Source organism: Marmota monax, unplaced genomic scaffold (genome assembly GCF_021218885.2).
Source record: "Marmota monax isolate L192 unplaced genomic scaffold, Marmota_monax_Labrador192_F-V1.1 WCK01_AAM20220418_F8-fsc00024, whole genome shotgun sequence".
In the NCBI taxonomy this organism is placed as follows: Eukaryota; Metazoa; Chordata; class Mammalia; order Rodentia; family Sciuridae; genus Marmota; species Marmota monax.
The window spans coordinates 13,195,916-13,218,255 of record NW_026695224.1 but is presented as its reverse complement, the minus strand read 5'-3'; positions in this window follow the sequence as shown (position 1 = coordinate 13,218,255).

Here is a 22,340-nt window from a genome sequence, read left to right as displayed (position 1 = left end):
CACATAGTCCTGATAACTGTCCCCAGTCTGACTGTATGTTAGCAGTGACTCAATTCTGAGTCTGGAGTAAAGTCTCAGAATTACCACCTGGTGGAGTCGAACCTAGTGGGACACATGGACAGGGCATTTTACCAAGTCCCCATCCTGTAATGAACAGTCGGCCATCTTCAGTGATTGTGTTTGAGTTAATTCTGGTGACAACTGGCACTGAGAGAAAAATTCCAAAGCTTTCTCAGTTGAAGACAATACTAAACTACAAAAGCATGAACAGAATAATTCTGTTTCTCATTGAAATGATCATTCTTTTTTTCCCAATCCATGTATCATCAGACCAAACAATAATATAGATTCCCCTCAACTTATGATTGGTTGTTTCCTGATAACTCCATTATAAATTGGAAATAGCAAAAGTTGGAAATTCACTTAATACACTTAATCTACCAAACCCTGTAACTTAGCAACACAGTATTCCACAGCCTAACGGTCATTTCTGCCTTGTCATAGCATGGCTGAATGGGAGCTATGGCTGGCTACCACTGCCCCAAAATCATAAGACAGCTTCATACTACACATACTGACAGCCCAGGAAAAGCTCAAAATTCAAAATTTGAAGTACAATTTCTACTGAATGTGTATTATTTTTGAACAACTGTAAAGTCAAAAAAATCATTAAGTCAAACTATGATAAATTCACATATATGACATATATTATTTAGTCTACTTATATTTTAAATATATTTGTATGTATATTTTTTAATATTTCAATATATTACATATTTTCTCTATATATAATTCTACAGAGGAAATTACACTAATTCAGTTTGTTTTTGTTAGTCAATAAAAGACAACCCTAAGTGCTTTCCACTGTGTCAAGAGGGCATCTCTCCATAAACACACTTACTGTCTCAGATACATTACCAACATTTTACACATGGAGAAACTGAGTCACTGAGAGAGACTGTGCACTTTGCCCATGGCCAGACAACTCATCCATGACAGAGAAGATTAAATTTCCGATGGTTGATTCAAGAGCTAAGTCGGGCTCTTGCCCACCTAGTGGAAACCTATTCCTCCTTTAAAATTTATATTACAGTTCTTGAGGGGTGAGAAAAATATGCTAGGCAAATGAAATGTATGCACACATGCACACAAATTAAGGAGACATATTTAAGGAATGATAACGGGTTCAATATGTTTAGACTAAATAGTGTGAAGTTGTAAATGAATGGTGAGAAGTGAGAATGGAGAATCAGAAAACAGACAGCTTAGGAATGCTCAGTCACAGACTAGGAAACTTGTATTCATGATGGAGAGCTAACAGTGTATTTAACATCCAGTTTGGTGCCAACATCACAGCACTGAGGCTAACTTTATCTTTTGATACTCATCATTCTCATAATGGCCTAGAATAAGTAATATAGAAATTTAAAGCAAGAAAATTATTGAATTATCATATATAGTAACAATTCTCTGGTATGTAGATGAACTATTTGGTTTTCTTTATTTTTCTGAATGTTTAAAATAATCACAAGTTTGAACTTTTGACACACTCAAATATATATATTACATTTGTTTGAATATATTTATAAACAAATGTAATTCCATTACAGAAGCAAGGGTGTGAACCTAGAGATCTTTCTTGCTGAAAATTTAGCTTGGATTCATGAGGGGGGTGGTGCTTATCCAACGTACTTCAGGTAAAACCATCCCTGTTCCTACCAGTGCCAAGATAAACACACTGTATTAAGCCTTTTTTCAAAGAATACTTTACTTGAGAAATCTACTAATGGCATAGTTTTAACAAAAGAAATATTTACTCTACATTTTTGCTACGCAGCTCTCAAATTCAACTTTTACATAAGAATGTTTTAAATATCTCTCCCTGAAACCTATAAAAATGATGAAATTATAAGAGCTCATGCAAATGTGTAATGTATGTGAAATTTTACATAAGCATTTATGTTACTAAATCTGAAATCAAAACATCCATTAGAATGATTGCTACCAGGCAAACCTTAGTGATTGTTCTAACACACTGTTTACCAGAAAGAAAAAAAGCAAAATACATTATAAGTAAATACATCATTAATGTTAAACATTAAATTATACAGCAAAAAGCCAAGTGAATTAAGTAGAACAGTATTTAGACATGAAACACTTTGATATTTTTTGTAAAACTGTGTGCGTGCTTTTTTTCAACTGAAACATATTCTTGAGTATCATTTAATTAAGAGATTATAATAAAATACTCAAGGGAAGAACAGAGAAAGATAGGAGTATTCCTCCGGGAAACATTTCTACAGAGAGTATTACTGAGAGAACAAAACAAAAAAGACTAGAATTGACCAAAACCGTATGTTTAATAAAGAAAAATTGGGGGTTTCCATTGTCAGTTCCATTATTTGTTGAAGTTTATTTATTTGCCTTCTAATTATACCTCCTGTCAAATATCAGGAGTGACATCTGGTGGAGTGCCTTCATTTCTTAGCAAGATGAAGACAGTCCCTCTCTAAGGCTCTTACTTTAAACACTTCCTGAAAACCCAATGTTTTATATGCTGAGTTCTAGAGACAGAGGCTAAAAAGAGGAATTTGCGTTTCTAGAATACATTTTATAACAGAAGCTCACATGTAAAGAAATATACCCTGCGCAAGTATACTGTGTAGTTATAAATGACTCTAAACAAGAGGGAGAAGAGATGATAAGTGACTGAAATTTGAGTAGCAGTACCAAAGGAAATGGAGTTCAATGAAAAGGATGAAGCATAAATTTAGAACATGTTCAATACCCCATAAATGAACAATAGGAAAAAAATATGCAGAAAGATCTGAAAAAAAATATTTATTTGTTCCCTTAAAGCAAAGAAAAGAGGTAGTTTTTCAGTTATATTGAACAACTGGAACCCAGCACTCAAACAGAGTCAAATTTTCCCTTTGGTTCTTGTTTGTTTTGATTGTTTGCTTTATTTTTCTTAGTTTTACTTGCTATCTTTGTTTTTCTCTTGCCTTTCTACATGTAATGGACAAAATAGGTCTTAGCTTCCAGACTTCTGTGGCCAAGGAAGAAAGGTCTCCTTGTGGTTCCAATTTGACAGGCCCATGGGAAAAACTCTCATTAGTCTGGGCTTGGTAAAGTGCATACCTTGGGCTATGATGAGAGTCTGAACTTGGGTGATTTCTTCACTCCCTGATAATGGGAAAAGGCAGCAGCCTATATTCTGATCATATAAAGATACATGAAAAAGAATGAGTCTCAAAATGACAGGGGTGTTGTTTCCAGGAAACATAGGGTAGGATGATGGCCCAAGAAATTGTATATGCAGTTACATCTCTTAAAAAGCATTTTACAGGATGCAGTTAAGTTTTATCTATATTGAGAGCCCCAAACTGAAATTTCATTAAAGAACTTTTTTTTAAGCATATCATTTTCATTGGACCATGTATGTTTATTTTAAAGCAAGAGAGGATAATTTTTCTCATAAAAAGCAGTGATATGGGTTATATATCTAAGACACACGCCTTCTTCCTCATATCCAGTATCTAATAATAAATTTTAAATATCTGTATGATGCCCCTTGCTCATTTTTGGTTCTGCTCATGAGGAAGAATTTCAGAATAAATATCTTGCCACTCAACTCCCCTTGGGGAAGATACATTGAAAGATTTCTCAAAATGGAAAATTTCTCAGAATTTATGTCAACTCTGGTAATCTCTAAGCATTCTCTAGCTGGTGGAAATCTCATGGAAAATGAGGTCAAAAGACAGATTTGAGCTCAAGTACAAAAGTAGAGTTGTCCCGCTATAATAATGACTTATATCCTCCCTCAAATTGGCTGCTCCATACTTTCCTGCATCCCACTACCATTCTTCATGTGAAAGAATTTTCTTCCTGTTACAATCTTTCCAGTGATATATATATATATATATATATATATATATATATATATATATACACATACACACACACACACATTTTTATATATATATATATATAATACATTATGTTCCTAGCACATTTCTATTAATAAGATGGGAAACTTAGTTATTATTGGAGTGGGATGACATATCTGTGCTTATTTGACATTAGAAAAGAAATAACAGTCCTAAAGAATAATAATGCAGAGTAATAGAACAGGAAAAACAGGCTAAGGGAATAAGACTCATAGAGTAGGATGAAGACAACATAGAGATAGAACCGAGGGATTCTATTCTTCAGAAGTAACTTTACAGTAGGAACAGAAAGTAAAGAATGGAACTCGACCTGGGGCAAGAAACCATATGATGGGCGGACTAAATGGGTACAACAAACTTAATGAGCTCAATATGTTTAAGAAATAGTAAGTGGACCAGTGTGGCTAGAACACAATGAGAAAGAGGAGTGGGTGTTCAAGAGGGAAAAAATATGGCATACTCAGTTGATTCATTTAACATATGATTACTGGGGCATCTGTTGATTTCTGGGTTGGCATCCTGAAGACAAAACAATGCAAGAAATCTCTCCTTGATTTTGAGAAACTAGTGATATATTTGGGGAGTTGGAACTTACACATATAGGAAACAACAGTATACTTCAGAGCCAGTGCTGATATGCAGGGCAAACTCTTAAGCACTTCTCAGAAAAATTAATCAATGAAGAGCTCGGGGACTAGGGAACTTCACTGTCAGTGTGGAAACTGAGATGCATAGAATAAGAGAAAACAGAAAGAAAGAGTTTGTATTAAAAGACACTCTAGTTTAATAATGCTCAAAATACTCTTCTTCTTGGAGAAACAGGACTCATGCACAAGAGAAAGCAGTTAAGGCAAGACCTGTCACATTTTAATTCAAGTAAGTATAGGGTGACACTAAGTTCCCATTGTCCAGGATTCATTTGTTCCAGGATAATCATTAATAGCACAGTCTTCTCACCCTCAAAAAAGTACTCTGGTTTGGACGATAAATTTTATAGTCACCCAAACAAAAGATGACATCTTGTAAATACAGACTGGAACCCATGAATATAAATATGGGACCATTTACTCAAGTTGCTCTCAGGTTACTCTCATGCAAGCTGTGAATAAATACGACATAAATTGTAATCACCAATCTATTCAAGTTTTCATGATAAAAACCTGAAAATTTCTACAAATGAGTCCCTCCACCATGATAAATATCCAAAGAATATTTCTAAAATATTCTCCACCTCCTTAATCAGTATTTTGTTATGATAAGAATGGCTAAGAAGTTTTATATTAAAATAGGCATATTAAGTGGCTATAATTTCTCTAATATTTAAAGTTGTGATAATATATTAAGCACTTTTGTGTTTAGGACATTGCATTCAACAAACAACATATTTTTAAATGTTTATTTTCTCTTAAATTGTATTAGAAAATACAATGATGAATGATCTGTGTGGGTTTATATGTAGAAATAGGTAATTCTTTTGCTTTGACTGTTTTGAAAGGTAACTAGAAAACAGGGAGCTTATGAATAAATGAATGTGTCTGACAATAGAGTTAATAAGCTCTCAGATCTTATTTTTGATCAATGAATCATGTAGGAAGCTCTGTTTAGACCTTGGCTAATCAATAAACTACTTTGTAAAACAAGAAGCATAGATGTGTGCTCATTGGATTAATTTTTAACTTTAACAAACAGGGTAAAGGGGCTGGGGTTATAGCTCAGTGGGAGAGCACTTGCCTAGCATGGGTGAGGCACTGGGTTCGATTTCTCAGCACCACATATAAATAAATAAAATAGAGATCCATTGACAACTAAAAAAATATTTGAAAAAAAGATAGGGTAAAGAAAAATCTGCAAAGATTTTAGGACTTTTAGTTAAAGCTATTTAGAAGAGTATTTTGATTACAAAAGGAATATTACGTTAGCAAACTTCATCATGTTATATTTCCATTCATTCATATTTGATACTTGACCTCTATCTCATTGACCTTAAAAATCTTTGTTGCTTTTACTTATCAAAAAAGTGGGTGTGCCAAACAAAAACTTAGGTAGCAATAAGTAAGTTCAGACCAAGATTGTTTTTCTCTGTTACAAAATGACACAAAACTTTAGGAGTTCTCCAGTATTTTTTCATTCTTAATACATTTTTTTTATTAAAACATAAAACTCTAGTAAAAACACAGCAACATATCACATATGACTATATCCTTAAAAGGAATTTATATTATTCAACTTCTAGTGAACCAGAAGAACCCATGTGCATGTAAGTTCATATATAATCGCTAATATTTCTACCTTTTAGACAAAGAGGAAATAATTCTTCAACAAATGAAGTCCTTATTATGTATGAGATAAATATTCTTTACAGAATTGTAAAATTTCAGCACTAAATGTAATTCTAAATGTTGGCATTGACAAGATTAAATATCAGACATCCATAAATATTGGATAAAATGCTCAAATCTGAAAAGCAATTCAGTCTTCTTATTCATTAATTCATTCATGTATCTGTCACACCATCTATCCATTCACCTGCCCATATCTAAACCATTATTTGCAAGATATTGTGCTACATACATTATATGATATATAGAAACATAAAAAAGAAGTGAGACTGAACAAGATCTATAATACACTAGAATCCTTTTTATAACTGCTGAAAAAATATGGGAATAAATAAAAGTTTATTGTAAATGAGCTCTTCTGTACATCAGGTTATATAGGAGTTTTTGCATAGCTTATTTTATACATTATTCTTTGTGATTAAAATGGAGAAAAACATCAGTTATTGGAACAAAGGGGCATTCAACTATATGGTATATTTTTGATTTCACAAAGAGTAATTTAAACGCTTTGTGACATAAGAACCCACAGACAGAATCTGGCTGCATTCCTAAGGCTTAATGTTCTAAAAGGTGAGAGAGATAAATGTAAACTGGGTCAGAAGAGTCCTTATCATCTGAAATGATAGCTCCTACAGAACTAGGGAGGAAAAAAGAAGGGATTAACCTGATCCAAAAGTCATTTCACCAAGTTACATTGATGGAAGTTCAACTGATGGTGCAATCCATCCTCTATCATAAGGATTTACAGACGTTTCTCTGGCTTTTCAAAGCAAAGTTGTTCTTTTAGATTATGCAATGATGTCTCAAGGTTTCTAAGTCACTCCAAACTTTCCTTGGAAATTGAGTTTTCCCTAGCTTATGTTCAAACCCATTACCTAAAAGTTTTCTTGTCACAGCACATTTTGTAAAAGAAGGGTAAAATGAATGGATATTTTAGAACACCCAACTTGGACATCTGCTAATATTAAACTTCCATGAGACTAGCACCCTTCTGAATAAACTAAAAATGCTGAATTAAGCCAGAAATTGAAAAGTCAGCCCCTGGTTGAATTCTGACCCTTAATGGTTTTGTTGGTTAGATTATTATAGAATTTAACGCAAAGATCTTTAGTGTGGGTGTGCACTCTCTAGTTTAGCACAGGTTTTATTTCTAGCTAGTGACTAGTATGTCTAACTTTCAGGTTACCACATCACCTAATTTGTGTTAACTAATCTCACCAACTACTCCCCTTCTATCCCTCTGCACCTGGCAGACTACACACTCCTGCGCTGGTCCTCCCTTACTGCTTCATGACCTTTCAAGCATGCTGTTACCTGAGAGTGCTTGCATGGATTGATACTTCTGCCTGCAAGGTTCTGACTTTATGTACCTGAATAAACTCACCTCTAGCACTTCTCTGCTCAGTTGTCATCTTCTCACATTTCATATATTGTGTTGTACATCCTAATGTTGTACATTGAAACTTACCTCCAGATCCTTCTTACTGTGCTCTGTTTTTTACTAATTTTCCTTCCTCTATGACCTGCTTTACCAAAACATTCTACTCCTGACACAAATGCCCTTCTGAACCTTTATCTTCTACTTAAATATCAGACATTTCTTCTCAGAGTCTTAAGTTCCGCAGTCAGCTCAGCCTAAGAACAGGGATACTGTTTCATAATGGTGTTAAGATCAGAAAAAAATAAAATAAAATCAATTCCAATTCTATCTCCTGGGGCTGAGGCTGGGGCTCAGCAGTAGTGCACTTTCACTTGCACTTGTGAGGCACTGGGTTCAATTCTCAGTGCCACATATAAATAAATAAAGGTCTATGAACAACTAAAAAATTTTTAAAAAAATTCTAGCTCCACATTTTACAGATTTGATTAAATGCCAAACCTTTGCTTCCATTTTTACATTCAGAAAAATAGAAAGTGATTATCATACGATGTCAAATGATAATCTCAGTATCTACATTACTCAGACATGATACACCCCAAAATAATAATGATTTATTCTAAACATTTTCTTGTTAGTCACATAAAAGTCGGGAGAGGTATACTCATGCATGTTGACAGAATTCTCATGATATTTTTTAAAGCTCCTGACCTATTCTGAGTTTATCTTACTTAAGTTATTCACTGTTCCTCTAAATCTATAAATAGATTATTACCTCAGAACAACCAGTATTCTATTGGACCTCTAGAAATGGAAAGCAAGGACATCAGAAATTTTCTTTTAAGTTCAAATTAGGCATTTGAAATTGGTCGTATGGCAAGGCAACAGAAGACAGTGAAACAAACCTTTATGCTAAAGCGATTTTACTTTAAAATGGTCTGCACTGCCACGATTGTTTGCAGGCAGAAACTGAAAGTCAGCTGGAGGACAAATCCATTGAAAAGACCACCAGGGACGCTTCTGAGTCTGGATAGTTAATAATCATAAGCTTAAAAATGCATCTGAATGAACTCTCACACTGCCTTCAAAGCAGGCACAGAAACACCAGTTTCTGTTAAAAGGAGAAATAAAGATTGATTTAAGGCTTGCATATTTATTTTCTTATTGCCAATGTTATTGCCGTGTTAGGAGTAGTATTGTTGTTGTTATTGTCATCATTTTTCTGTTAAAAGTAACTGGGGGGAAAGACCAGAAAGAAAAAAGATGATGTATGAGAAACTTATCAGTGAATAATTCTAACAAATGGATCCCTCTCTTCGACACAGAAGCCTCCAGAATATTTGAAAGAAAGTCTGTTTTCTTTTCCTAAGGCATGCTAGCTCACAATGTCTGTGGAAATTTTTCTGGAAATCTTTTAAGTAAGTGCGTCTTAATAAAATCCTGACAGCAGAACATGATGTCCATTTTCAGCTGCACTGAGTCTCTCCTTCCCAGACAGCCTTTAGGTAATCATTCAGTCCCTAGTTTGAGTATTTGTGTCAAGGGGTAGTTCTCGAAAAAGTCTCTATAATATTTTTTGGAGATTTCAACTATTAGGAAATGTGTCTTCATGTTGAAGACAGATCAGTTTCCATATAAATTAACTTATCATTTCATTTATGCCATACACATTGAGCACTGGGCTAGATGCTAGAACAAAAATAAGAGGAAGCACATTTCTACCTTCAAGGAGCACATAATTTCCTGGGGACAAGAGAATAATTATGCATTAATTAGATAATGTGGTTAAAAAGCTAATGAGGAGAGGGAAGATGGCGGCGAGGGGAGTGCATTACCCCCGTGTGCTGCTTCACTGTGTGGGAGTATGACGAGTCAGGACGGCTAAAGGATATCTTGTTAGGAATTTCCAGCAATAGTGGGGTGCGCCGGAACCTGGAGGAAGGATTTCCATCGCATGAGGATCGGCTACGGGGACTCAAACGCGAGAGGTTTGTCGCACGGAGGGTAACACTGCTTATTCAGCAAATCGCCCCGCGGCTAGAGTCTGCAAGGCGCGCTGGGATAGAGACGCAGGGTTACAGCGCTGCAGTTTCTGCCAGACGCGCAAGCACCGCACTCAGGGCTGAATTCTGGGTTCGAGACGGGGAAGGAAGCGGTCCATCTCGGTTCTCCACACCGGTCAGACCACAGAGGAGGCCAGCAGCCACCATGTTGGTAAACTGACGTCACCACACCTGTTTTTGACTGACCGCAGCTCATTCAGCCATAGAACAGGTAATTTCAGGCTGCAATTCGCCTGCGGCTTGCAGACAGATTGCTAGGGTTCAGCGCCTGGGTGCTTCTTAAAATCTGATCTTATCGGAGTGAACACGGAGCGCGGGGCGGCCGAGTCCCGGCTCCCGGAACCGTCCCGGAACCGCCCTGGCTCCGGGCTGCGGAGCCTGCGGAGGCTGCTTCTTGGACCCTGCTAATATCAGAGCAAACACGAAACACCAAGAAGCCGAATTCCAGCTCCCGGAACTGAGCCCGCGGGGACTGCTTATTGGAGCTTACACTTATAGGAGCTTACACCGAGCACAGAGCGGCCGAGTTCCGGCTCCCGGAACCGTCCCGGAACCGCCCTGGCTCAGGGCTGCGGAGCCCGCGGAGGCTGCTTCTTGGACCCTGCTCCTATCAGAGCATACACCAAACACTAAGCGGCCGAATTCCGGCTCCCGGAACTGAGCCTGCGGGGGCTGCTTCTTGGAGCCTACACTTATAGGAGCTTACACCGAGCACGGAGCGGCCGAGTTCCGGCTCCCGGAACTTCCCTGGACCGGGGCTAGGAGCCCGCGGAAACTGTGTCTCGGTCCGGGTCCTGCTGAGGGCAGGTCAGGACTCACCCATTGCTTGGGTTGCCTGGCAAGGGGAACGAAATGCTGCCATTCGCATAGGATACCAACATGGCAGAGATCTGATGTCAGCAGAAAGCGGTGGAGGAGAGATCTTCATCAATACCAGCGGTGACATAAGCAGTTGGTCTCCTGGTAAGGGGGGTGAGGCTCAGTCACCCGAGTCTCCTCAATTTGTCCTCGAGCCAGAGGGAAGGAGCCGGGCCGCCGCCAGCCCCCGGAGCAGGCCCAGCGGCTCGCCAGCGTGGTGACCGCGTGACCCCAATTGGAGAGGGGGCGGAGCGGAGCCGCCACCCACACCCGCCAGGTGGGCAGACCCACGACCCAGTAGTACATGGGCGTGGTAGGAGGGGCAGGGCAGAGCCGCCCTTCGCGCTTGCAAGGTAAACAGACCTGTGACAGCCTGGCGGGTCAGGCCCAGTGGCCTGCCAGTGTGGTACACACGTCACCCCAACTCGAGTAGGGGCAGAGCAGATCCTTATCCCACGCCCGGATCAGGCCCTGCCGGTGTGGTGGTCACGTGACCCCAATTGGAGTGGGGGTGGAGCGGAACCGCCACCCGTGCCCGCAGGGTGAGCAGACCAGTGATCAACCTGCAGATCAGGCCCAGGGGTCCGCAGGCGTGGTAGGAGGGGCAGGGCAGATCCGCCGCCCGCGCCTTCAAGGTAGGCAGACCTACAACAGACCGGCGGATCAGGCCCAGGAGCCTGCCAGCGGGGTACAAACACCACCCTAATTGGAGTAGTGACAGAGCAGAGTCGCCTCCCTTGCCAGGAACAGACCCAGCATCCTGCAGGCGGGGTAGTCACGACACCCCAATTGGAGTAGGGGCAAAGCAGAGCCTCCACTCGTGCCCGAAAGGTGGGCAGATCTGCGACCGACCAGCAGGACAGGCCCAGTGGCCTGCTGGTACGACAGACACGTCACCCCAATTGGAGTAGGGGCAGAACAGAGCCGCCACCAGCTCCCAGAACAGGCCCAGTGACCTGCCGGCGTGGTAGCCACGACACCCCAATTGGAATAAGGAGAGAGCAGAGCCGCCGCCCGCACCTGCAGGAAAGATACGCAAGCAGTATGAAAAGACAAGGAAAGAAAGGACCACAAGCAATGCAGGTCAACGCAACTTTAGAAGAGGTAACAGCTGCAGCAGATGGAATGTCAGATAAAGAATTCAGGATATACATGCTTCAGATGATCTGGAGTATCAAGGAAGACATTAAACAGCAAAATCAGACAATGAAAGATCACTTCGACAACGAATTACGCAAACAAATCCAGGAAGCAAAGGATCAACTATACAGGGAGATAGAGGTTATAAAAAACAAGCAATCAGAAATCCTAGAAATGCAGGAAGCAATAAACCAACTTAAAAACTCAATGGAGAATACTACCAACAGAGTAGAACACTTAGAAGATAGAACATCAGACAATGAAGACAAAGTATTTCAACTGGAAAAGAACATAGACAGCTCAGCAAGACTGTTAAGAAACCATGAGCAGAACATCCAAGAAATATGGGATAACATTAAGAGACCAAACTTAAGAGTCATTGGGATACAGGAAGGTACAGAGCTCCAAACCAAAGGAATGAGCTGTCTATTCAATGAAATAATACAAGAAAACTTCCCAGACTTGAAGAATGAGACAGAATCCCAAATCCTAGAAGCCTACAGGACGCCGAATGTGCAAAATCATAAGAGATCCACACCTAGACACATTATAATGAAGATGCCCAACATACAGAATAAGGAGAGAATTTTAAAAGCTACAAGAGAAAGGAAGCAGATTACATTTAGGGGCAAGCCAATCAGGATAACAGCTGATCTTTCAACACAGACTCTGAAAGCTAGAAGATCCTGGAATAACATATTTCAAACACTGAAAGATAATGGGTTCCAACCAAGAATTGTGTATCCAGCGAAATTAAGCTTCAGGATGGAGAATGAAATTAAAACCTTCCACGATAAACAAAAGTTTAAAGAATTCGCAGCTAGAAAACCATCTCTTCAAAACATCCTAGCCAAAGTATTACAGGAAGAGGAAATGGAAAATAACAATGAAAACCAACAGTGGGAGGTAGGACAGTAAAGGGGGGGGGAAACAATCAAAGAGGAAAACAAACAATGTTTAGTAACAGAAATAAACAAATATGGCTGGAAGAACAACCCATATCTCAATAATAACCCTAAATGTTAATGGCTTAAACTCACCAATTAAGAGACACAGGCTAGTAGAATGGATCACAAAACAAGACCCAACAATATGCTGCCTACAGGAGACGCATTTGATAGGAAAAGACATACATAGGCTGAAGGTGAAAGGTTGGGAAAAATCATATCACTCATATGGACTTCGGAAACAAGCAGGCGTGTCCATACTCATATCAAATAAAATAGATTTCAAGCCAAAGTTAATCAAAAGAGATAAAGAGGGACACTACATACTGCTTAAGGGAACCATACACCAACAAGACATAACAATCATAAATATTTATGCCCCAAACAATGGTGCAGCTATGTTCGTCAAACAAACTCTTCTCAAGTTCAAGAGTCTAATAGACCACCACACCATAATCATGGGAGACTTCAACACACCTCTCTCGCCACTGGACAGATCTTCCAAACAAAAGTTGAATAAGGAAACTATAGAACTCAATAACACTATTAATAACCTAGACCTAATTGACATATATAGAGTATACCACCCAACATCAAGCAGTTACACTTTTTTCTCAGCAGCACATGGATCCTTCTCAAAAATAGATCATATATTATGTCACAGGGCAACTCTTAGACAATATAAAGGAGTAGAGATATTACCATGCATCTTATCTGATCATAATGGAATGAAACTGAAAATCAACGATAAAAGAAGGAAGGAAAAAGCATACATCAATTGGAGAATGAACAATAGGTTACTGAATGATCAATGGGTTATAGAAGACATCAAGGAGGAAATTAAAAAATTCTTAGAGATAAATGAAAACACAGACACAACATATCGGAATCTATGGGACACATTGAAAGCAGTTCTAAGAGGAAAATTCATTGCTTGGAGTTCATTCCTTAAAAAAAGAAAAAACCAACAAATAAATGATCTCATGCTTCATCTCAAAATCCTAGAGAAAGAAGAGCAAAACAACAGCAAAAGAAGTAGAAGGCAAGAAATAATTAAAATCAGAGCTGAAATTAATGAAATCGAAACAAAAGAAACAATTGAAAAAATTGACAAAACTAAAAGTTGGTTCTTTGAAAAAATAAACAAAATCGACAGACCCTTAGCGATGCTAGTGAAGAGAAGAAGAGAGAGAACTCAAATTACTAGCATACGGGATGAAAAAGGCAATATCACAACAGACACTTCAGAAATACAGAAGATAATCAAAAACTATTTTGAATCCTTATACTCCAATAAATTAGAAGATAGTGAAGGCATAGATAAATTTCTTAAGTCATATGATCTGCCCAGATTGAGTCAGGAGGATATAGAAAACCTAAACAGACCAATATCAATTGAGGAGATAGAAGAAACCATCAAAAGACTACCAACTAAGAAAAGCCCAGGTCCCGATGGGTATACAGCAGAATTTTACAAAACCTTTAAAGAAGAACTAATACCAATACTTTTCAAGCTACTTCAGGAAATAGAAAAGGAGGGAGAACTTCCAAATTCATTCTATGAGGCCAACATCACCCTGATACCTAAACCAGACAAAGACACTTCAAAGAAAGAAAACTACAGACCAATATCTCTAATGAACCTAGATGCAAAAATCCTCAATAAAATTCTGGCGAATCGGATACAAAAACATATCAAAAAAATTGTACACCATGATCAAGTAGGATTCATCCCTGGGATGCAAGGCTGGTTCAATATACGGAAATCAATAAATGTTATTCACCACATCAATAGACTTAAAAATAAGAACCATATGATCATCTCGATAGATGCGGAAAAAGCATTTGACAAAGTACAGCATCCCTTTATGTTCAAAACTCTAGAAAAACTAGGGATAACAGGAACATACCTCAATATTGTAAAAGCAATCTATGCTAAGCCTCAGGCTAGCATTATTCTGAATGGAGAAAAACTGAAGGCATTCCCTCTAAAATCTGGAACAAGACAGGGATGCCCTCTCTCTCCACTTCTCTTCAACATAGTTCTCGAAACACTGGCCAGAGCAATTAGACAGACGAAAGAAATTAAAGGCATAAAAATAGGAAAAGAAGAAATTAAATTATCACTATTTGCAGATGATATGATTCTATATCTAGCAGACCCAAAAGGCTCTACAAAGAAACTATTAGAGCTAATAAATGAATTCAGCAAAGTGGCAGGATTTAAAATCAACACGCATAAATCAAAGGCATTCCTGTATATCAGCGACAAATCCTCTGAAATGGAAATGAGGACAACCACTCCATTCAAAATATCTTCAAAAAAAATAAAATACTTGGGAATCAACCTAACAAAAGAGGTGAAAGACTTATACAATGAAAACTACAGAACCCTAAAGAGAGAAATAGAAGAAGATCTTAGAAGATGGAAAAATATACCCTGTTCATGGATAGGCAGAACTAACATCATCAAAATGGCGATATTACCAAAAGTTCTCTATAGGTTTAATGCAATGCCAATCAAAATCCCAATGGCATTTCTTGTAGAAATAGAGAAAGCAATCATGAAATTCATATGGAAAAATAAAAGACCCAGAATAGCAAAAACAATGCTAAGCAAGAAGTGTGAATCAGGCGGTATAGCGATACCAGACTTCAAACTATACTACAGAGCAATAGTAACAAAAACAGCATGGTACTGGTACCAAAACAGGCGTGTGGACCAATGGTACAGAATAGAGGACACAGAAACCAATCCACAAAACTACAACTATCTTATATTTGATAAAGGGGCTAAAAGCATGCAATGGAGGAAGGATAGCATCTTCAACAAATGGTGCTGGGAAAACTGGAAATCCATATGCAACAAAATGAAACTGAATCCCTTTCTCTCGCCATGCACAAAAGTGAATTCAAAATGGATCAAGGAACTTGATATCAAATCAGAGACGCGCCGTCTGATAGAAGAAAAAGTTGGCTACGATCTACAGTCGGTGGGGTCGGGCTCCAAATTCCTCAATAGGACACCCATAGCACAAAAGTTAATAACTAGAATCAACAAATGGGATTTACTCAAACTAAGAAGTTTTTTCTCAGCAAAAGAAACAATAAGAGAGGTAAATAGGGAGCCTACATCCTGGGAACAAATCTTTACTCCTCACACTTCAGATAGAGCCCTAATATCCAGAGTATACAAAGAACTCAAAAAATTAGACAATAAGAGAACAAACAACCCAATCAACAAATGGGCCAAGGACCTGAACAGACACTTCACAGAGGAGGACATACAGTCAATCAACAAGTACATGAAAAAATGCTCAACATCTCTAGCTGTCAGAGAAATGCAAATCAAAACCACCCTAAGATACCATCTCACTCCAGTAAGATTGGCAGCCATTAGGAAGTCAAACAACAACAAGTGCTGGCGAGGATGTGGGGAAAAGGGTACACTTGTACATTGCTGGTGGGACTGCAGATTGGTGCAGCCAATTTGGAAAGCAGTATGGAGATTTCTTGGAAAGCTGGGAATGGAGCCACCATTTGACCCAGCTATTCCCCTTTTTGGTCTATTCCCTAAAGACCTAAAAAGAGCATGCTACAGGGACACTGCTACATCGATGTTCATAGCAGCACAGTTCACAATAGCAAGACTGTGGAACCAACCTAGATGCCCTTCAATAGACGAATGGATAAAAAAAATGTGGCATTTATACACAATGGAGTATTACTCTGCATTAAAAAATGACAAAATCATAGAATTTACAGGGAAATGGATGGCATTAGAGCAGATTATGCTAAGTGAAGCTAGCCAATCCCTAAAAAACAAATGCCAAATGTCTTCTTTGATATAAGGAAAGTAACTAAGAACAGAGTAGGGACGAAGAACAGGAGAAGAAGATTAACATTTAACAGGGATGAGAGGTGGGAGGGAAAGGGAGAGAGAAGGTAAATTGCACGGTAATAGAAGGAGACCCTCAGGGTTATACAGTGGAGGGGGTAGAGAGAGAGGAGGGGAGGGGAGGGGAGAGGTGGGGAGGGGGGAGGGTGGATGATGGGAAAGGCAGCGGAGCACAACAGACACTAGTATGGCAATTTGTAAATCAATGGATGTGTAACTGATGTGAATCTGCAATCTGTGTATGGGGTGAAGGTGGGAGTTCATAACCCGCTAGAATCAAAGTGTGGAATATGATATGTCAAGAAATTTGTAATGTTTTGAACAACCCACAATAAAAAATTAAAAAAAAAAAAAATAAAAAAAAAAATAAAAGCTAATGAGAGGGATTTTCCAGCGAAATGAATGGTGAAAAGTTAGGTTGCAAGAATTGTCATCTGGAATATGAAGGTATAATTATGTATTTTAAAATTAAGGTTTAAATAAACATTTTGAAAATGAAAGAATGTTCTCCCTTAATATCTAATACAATTTTAAGTGATGATAATTAATACTCTGAAGAAAGTTTAACAACAAAAATTAAAAAGGGAGAAAGGCATAATCTCACATAATAATTCCAACCACTGATATCTGGAAAAAGAAATAAGGAATCTGGAAGAAGTGGCAAAATTGGTAATATCCTGGGAATTCTCACTAACTAGCAGGTTTTCTTGATATTCTTGATAACCCAGAAGTTATAGAAACCCTAAGGCAAAAAGAATAAAAATTGGAAGTGAACACACTGAAGAGGCAAGTGACCAAAATTGGTGGGTATGGTGAGAGTTTTAACTTCAGGTGCAAAGCGGAGATAGGGAATAAAAGACACCTTTGCACCCTAAGCACTCTTACCAGATAACAAGACTCATCTGTTTTAACAAAGTCTATACTTTGCCCCCTTCTGTGCTCTCCCAAAACAACCTGTCTACAACCACCTGACATACTTAGCTTAGGTATAGAAAACTTTATTTAACAAAAAATATAAAGTCCCCATGCGATTTAAAAAAAAATTGCAAAAATAGAGTCACATGATTGTCTTTCTGTTCTACCAAAGAGAAAAATGAAATCTCTAAAAAGAGCCATTCCAAAATAATTAAAGTAAAAGAAAATATGTAGAAAATCTGCAACACAGAAAAAAATAAGAATGGAAATATATGAAGATAAGAGTCAAAGAACACAATGTAGACTACAGCCTAATTCGGTTATTTAGAATGTCTTCATCACCAAAGAGCTGAATAGTACATTTTTGAATAGAAGGTATTATAACAATCAAATAAGACAGAAAAGAGAAATTAGAGATTGAAGGAAACACTATTGGGACCAAATATTTACGTTATGTTACTAATAAATTGAAAAATAAGGATTAAAAGCCCCATAATATTCTAAACCTATATTACTGACACTGCAAAAATCATAGTGAATACAGATGAAAACTGCAGAGAAAACTAGTGAGAAATTAACAATTGTAAAATGTGATGACTCAGCATAGGTAATTGGTGTCCCTGAAATAAAATATCCTACATTAAGAAGAGAAGATCAACCCAAATTGGATAACACAAATCAAAGAACACAGTATTTTAGAATACAAAAATCATAAGATTAATGTGTATGTTTCATTAAATTTTTACACTTTGAGATAATCAAATAATTCTTTAAGCATTTAGGTGGAGGAAACACATCCCCCATATGGAGGAGAAATCAGGCTATTCTCAACCTTCTGCTCAGAGAGACTCATTTCGCAACAGGATGAGCTGCACATAAACAGCAAATATCTAGAGTTCAGAGGGAAGGATAGTACTATTCAAGAATACTGAGCCTAGCCAAAATGCTATATTTCAACTATAAAGGAAATAGAGAACATTCAATCACTAAAGAATTAAATGAGCATGGAAATTTAAATCATTTTTGTAGATTTCCTTGAGTTATCCAACCAATTAAAAGCAAAATCCAACAAAAAATCATGATAAAAAGACCAGTGATGGAAATAAAGGGAATAAAAGTATAAAGTTTGAAGAAGTAAAACTATGTAAATTATGATAATAGAAAAAATGAAGCTAAGTATGCTTTTTTATTCTTATGTTTATAAACACGCAAACATTTCTGCACACACATTCTCAGGCAAATTGGAGAGTAGGAAGGAGAGAGAGAGAGAGGCCTTGTAACTTAATCTTTAAAAATAGTTATTGTGTGGGTTAAAATTAAAATACACCATTAAAAATAAATAGAATATTCAATGTTCCTTCCATAGATACTTTTTAAAATTTAATTTACAAGAAAATTCTAGTAAATAATGTCACCACTGGTGAAGAAATAATTTGTTCTTATCATACTTATTTCAGTTGTTTTAATTATATAATAGTCAAGTAATATCTAATTTAATAATTTTAATAGCATTTCATTTTTACAAAGTTATTGCTGTCTTTATCTTTCTCATTTTTCCTTTTCCTTACTATATTCCTTCCCTTCCTTTCTTTTTCCTTTCCTGCCTCCCTCCCACTTTGATATAGGCAAAGAAAGAAGTTTAGAGTTATAGGCACCTAATATTTAATGGTAGGAATTGGTGATGTTTAAATTTCCCTTTTGGCAGTTTACTTCATTGCTTGAATTTTTTTCTGATATACACTTTCCATTTTATAAAAATAGAATTTTCCCCTCTTAAAATCTACATTTGTAACAACAAAAAACACAGAGAGTGCAGATGCAAATGTTAGCAGTTGCTAATTCTAGATGATGGGAATGTAACTGCTGATATTTGTTTTCTAAAAGGCTTTTCCATTTAATTAGAGAAGATCTGGCATAAAGCGGCTTATGCATTCTAAGTTTACAAGGAGCTCTTCACCCAAATAAATTAGTCAGCATCTTTAGAACCAACCAGGTGGAGGTAGATTAAGATTCAAACTCTACTTTTAGTGCTTCCTGTTATGTGTGACCTTGAACAAATTCCTTAACTCATACAAGTTCATTTTCTTGATCTACAACACACAGATCAGACCTGAGGGTTCTCCTGTGAGAACAAATAACATATAAAATGAATCATCTAGTCCATGGCATGTGATTGTGTATCCCTCAGTAAATGATGTTTCCCTTCACCTATCTTTCATTTGCCTTTTGTAGTAAGTCTATGGTACCTAAACTATGTAATTGTGAGTGTTTAAATTTTGCACATACACAATCATTATGCAGCAATTAAAAATGCACACACACTGTAGTAACTGACTCATCAAGCTTAAAACCTTAAAATATTTGACAATCTTATTTTTCTCCAAAATCACTGTTTACAGCAGGAAAATGGTTGTGTGATTTTATTAAATGATTAGGCATACAGGTAAGCGTAGAACAAAATCAAACCTTTGTCACTTTTGGAATTAAGAATCAGCTCCATCTCATTTTCTCACTCATTCATTTTTCACAGGCAAATACTCTTAAAAAAATTAACAAGCTCACCCTAAAACTAGACATGCAAAAATAATCCAGACTCTTTCCATAGAACATGAGGGAAGACTATATGTATGATCTATCCCACCTGTTCAATTTTTATATACTCAGACTATGGGATCACAAAAATTTTTTGAGAGAAAAGATTTGTCATAGACAGAGTTTAAGATTGGCCAATAAATAAATAAAAGAGAAAAAAAATCACACCGACAACAGAGAAATACCACCACCGCAGCAGCATACTCAGTTAACATGGAATTTCAGATAAACAAGAGATAAAACTTTTACTATGTCCCAAATATTGTATATATTTGATTTTGCCACACTACTCTTAAAAGACCTGACTAACATTTGAACAGGTATGTTTGAAATGATTAGGAATTTCTACTTGCTGGCTGAAACAGAGAAAGGAGATAGAAGATACAGTAAAGTGAAATGACCAATGGCAGAGAACTTATGAGCATCATGTTCCTGAAATTTCTGGCACTTGAAAACTTGAAAAAGTTGTATAGGAAAAGGTGGAAAAATATGAACATGAAAAGTTTGGGGACCTAGAACTCAGTCATTTGAGGGAGTTTGGAACTCATTTGATAAGAAATGGGGTGTTGAGCTACATTAGATTCTGAGAGGCCCAAGGATATGGTTAGTGCTGCTCTTCAGAAAATAATTGGCTTTCAGCAGCTCCCACAGCTCTGATAGCAGTGTTCAAGGATTACAAAATATCCGTGAAAGCCAAAGTGAACTTGATATTTTACCATTTGTTCAGCATTAAAACTTATTTCTTGACTTTATATATTACAAAATCTTTGGGATCATTTATGATACTTCTCTCTTTTTACGTCCCATAACATTGGTTAGAGAATTAAGCAAAAAGTCTTTATGTTTTACTTAATGAAATAAATAGTTTGAAAGAAGTACGAAAAGTTTTTAGTTCTAAGAACTCAAAGAGGACATGAAACTTCTTTGGGCAAGGTGCAATTTTAATCTATCGGAATAGAAAACAGGGGAGTTAAGAATGTAAAATCTTATAACACAAACCAGAATTCAAATTCTTACCCATTTATCAGTTGTATAACTTTGGCAAATTTATTTAGAAATCATAAATTTTTGTTTCCTGGTGGGATTGAAGCTTTACCACCCATCAAGAGTTATTTTGAAAAATTAATGACATAGAATATATAAAGTGGTTAGGAACCTTGCTTGCACATTGCAAAAATACTTTTTTAGCTTTGGTACTGTGGACAGACTTTTGATTTTTAAACCAGGTGATTTACATTCACATTATACTTCTTCAAGCAGGCTAGTTGTTACAAATTTATTTCAACTTTGAGTTTCTGCTCTCATTTCTTGACAGATTATTGCCAGATATGACTAGCTTCTTCTGAAGATTAAGTTAATGACTCCATTCTTGTGCACTAAACCAATTTACACAGATACAGTGCTTGCTAGGATTTTGTAGACCTAACAGGTACTTCAAAATAATATATTTACTTGATTCATTATTTCAACAAATTTTATTTATTGCCCACTAAGATAAGGTGAAATAAAGCATATATACTCTACTGGATGGGTCAACAGGGATTCAAACTTTCATTAGTGTTAATTACTTGATTTACATTATTTACAAACAGAGGTAATTACTATAAAAGAAAGAAGTCTGATTTAGAAAGAAGAGGAGACTTCCCTGAGGAATTTGTATCCACTTTCTCTCTTTGAACCAGTTTTCTCATATGGAAATCAAGAGACTGTAATATAAAAGACATTTTAAAATGTCACTTGCAGATTTGGGAATAGAACTCAAGTTTCTTGATTCCTGGACTTCAGCTCTTTCATGATAGAGCTCAGTAGTTCTCTGGCTTCTCTTCCTATTTGAAAAAAGAGGAAGGTCGGGGAAAGAAAATGATCTCTATGGCAACCTAGAGTCTATGAATCTTCGAACTTATCACTGTTACAAAGTGAAGTTTGTAAGGAAACCCCATGAGAGGAATTTACTTATTTTATCCCAAAGCATCTTTGGTCTGCACACACATATGCCACCATATGGGATACATTTAGAACTTCATTAGAAGAAGAATAATTAGTCTCCCATTGTACAGGAAAAAGAAGAGACCCAGAGGATAAATACTTTAGGAACTGAAATAAAAGACTTTTAAAATAAATCTGCCAAAGACAAATTGAAGAGAAATAAATTGGAGCTCATTTGAAGAAAATCAAATGAAATGAACAATTAATTCACCTGTAAAAAGCTATACAGGCTCTTATGTTTTGGGGAAAGAGATTGCATTTAATCTCATATGGG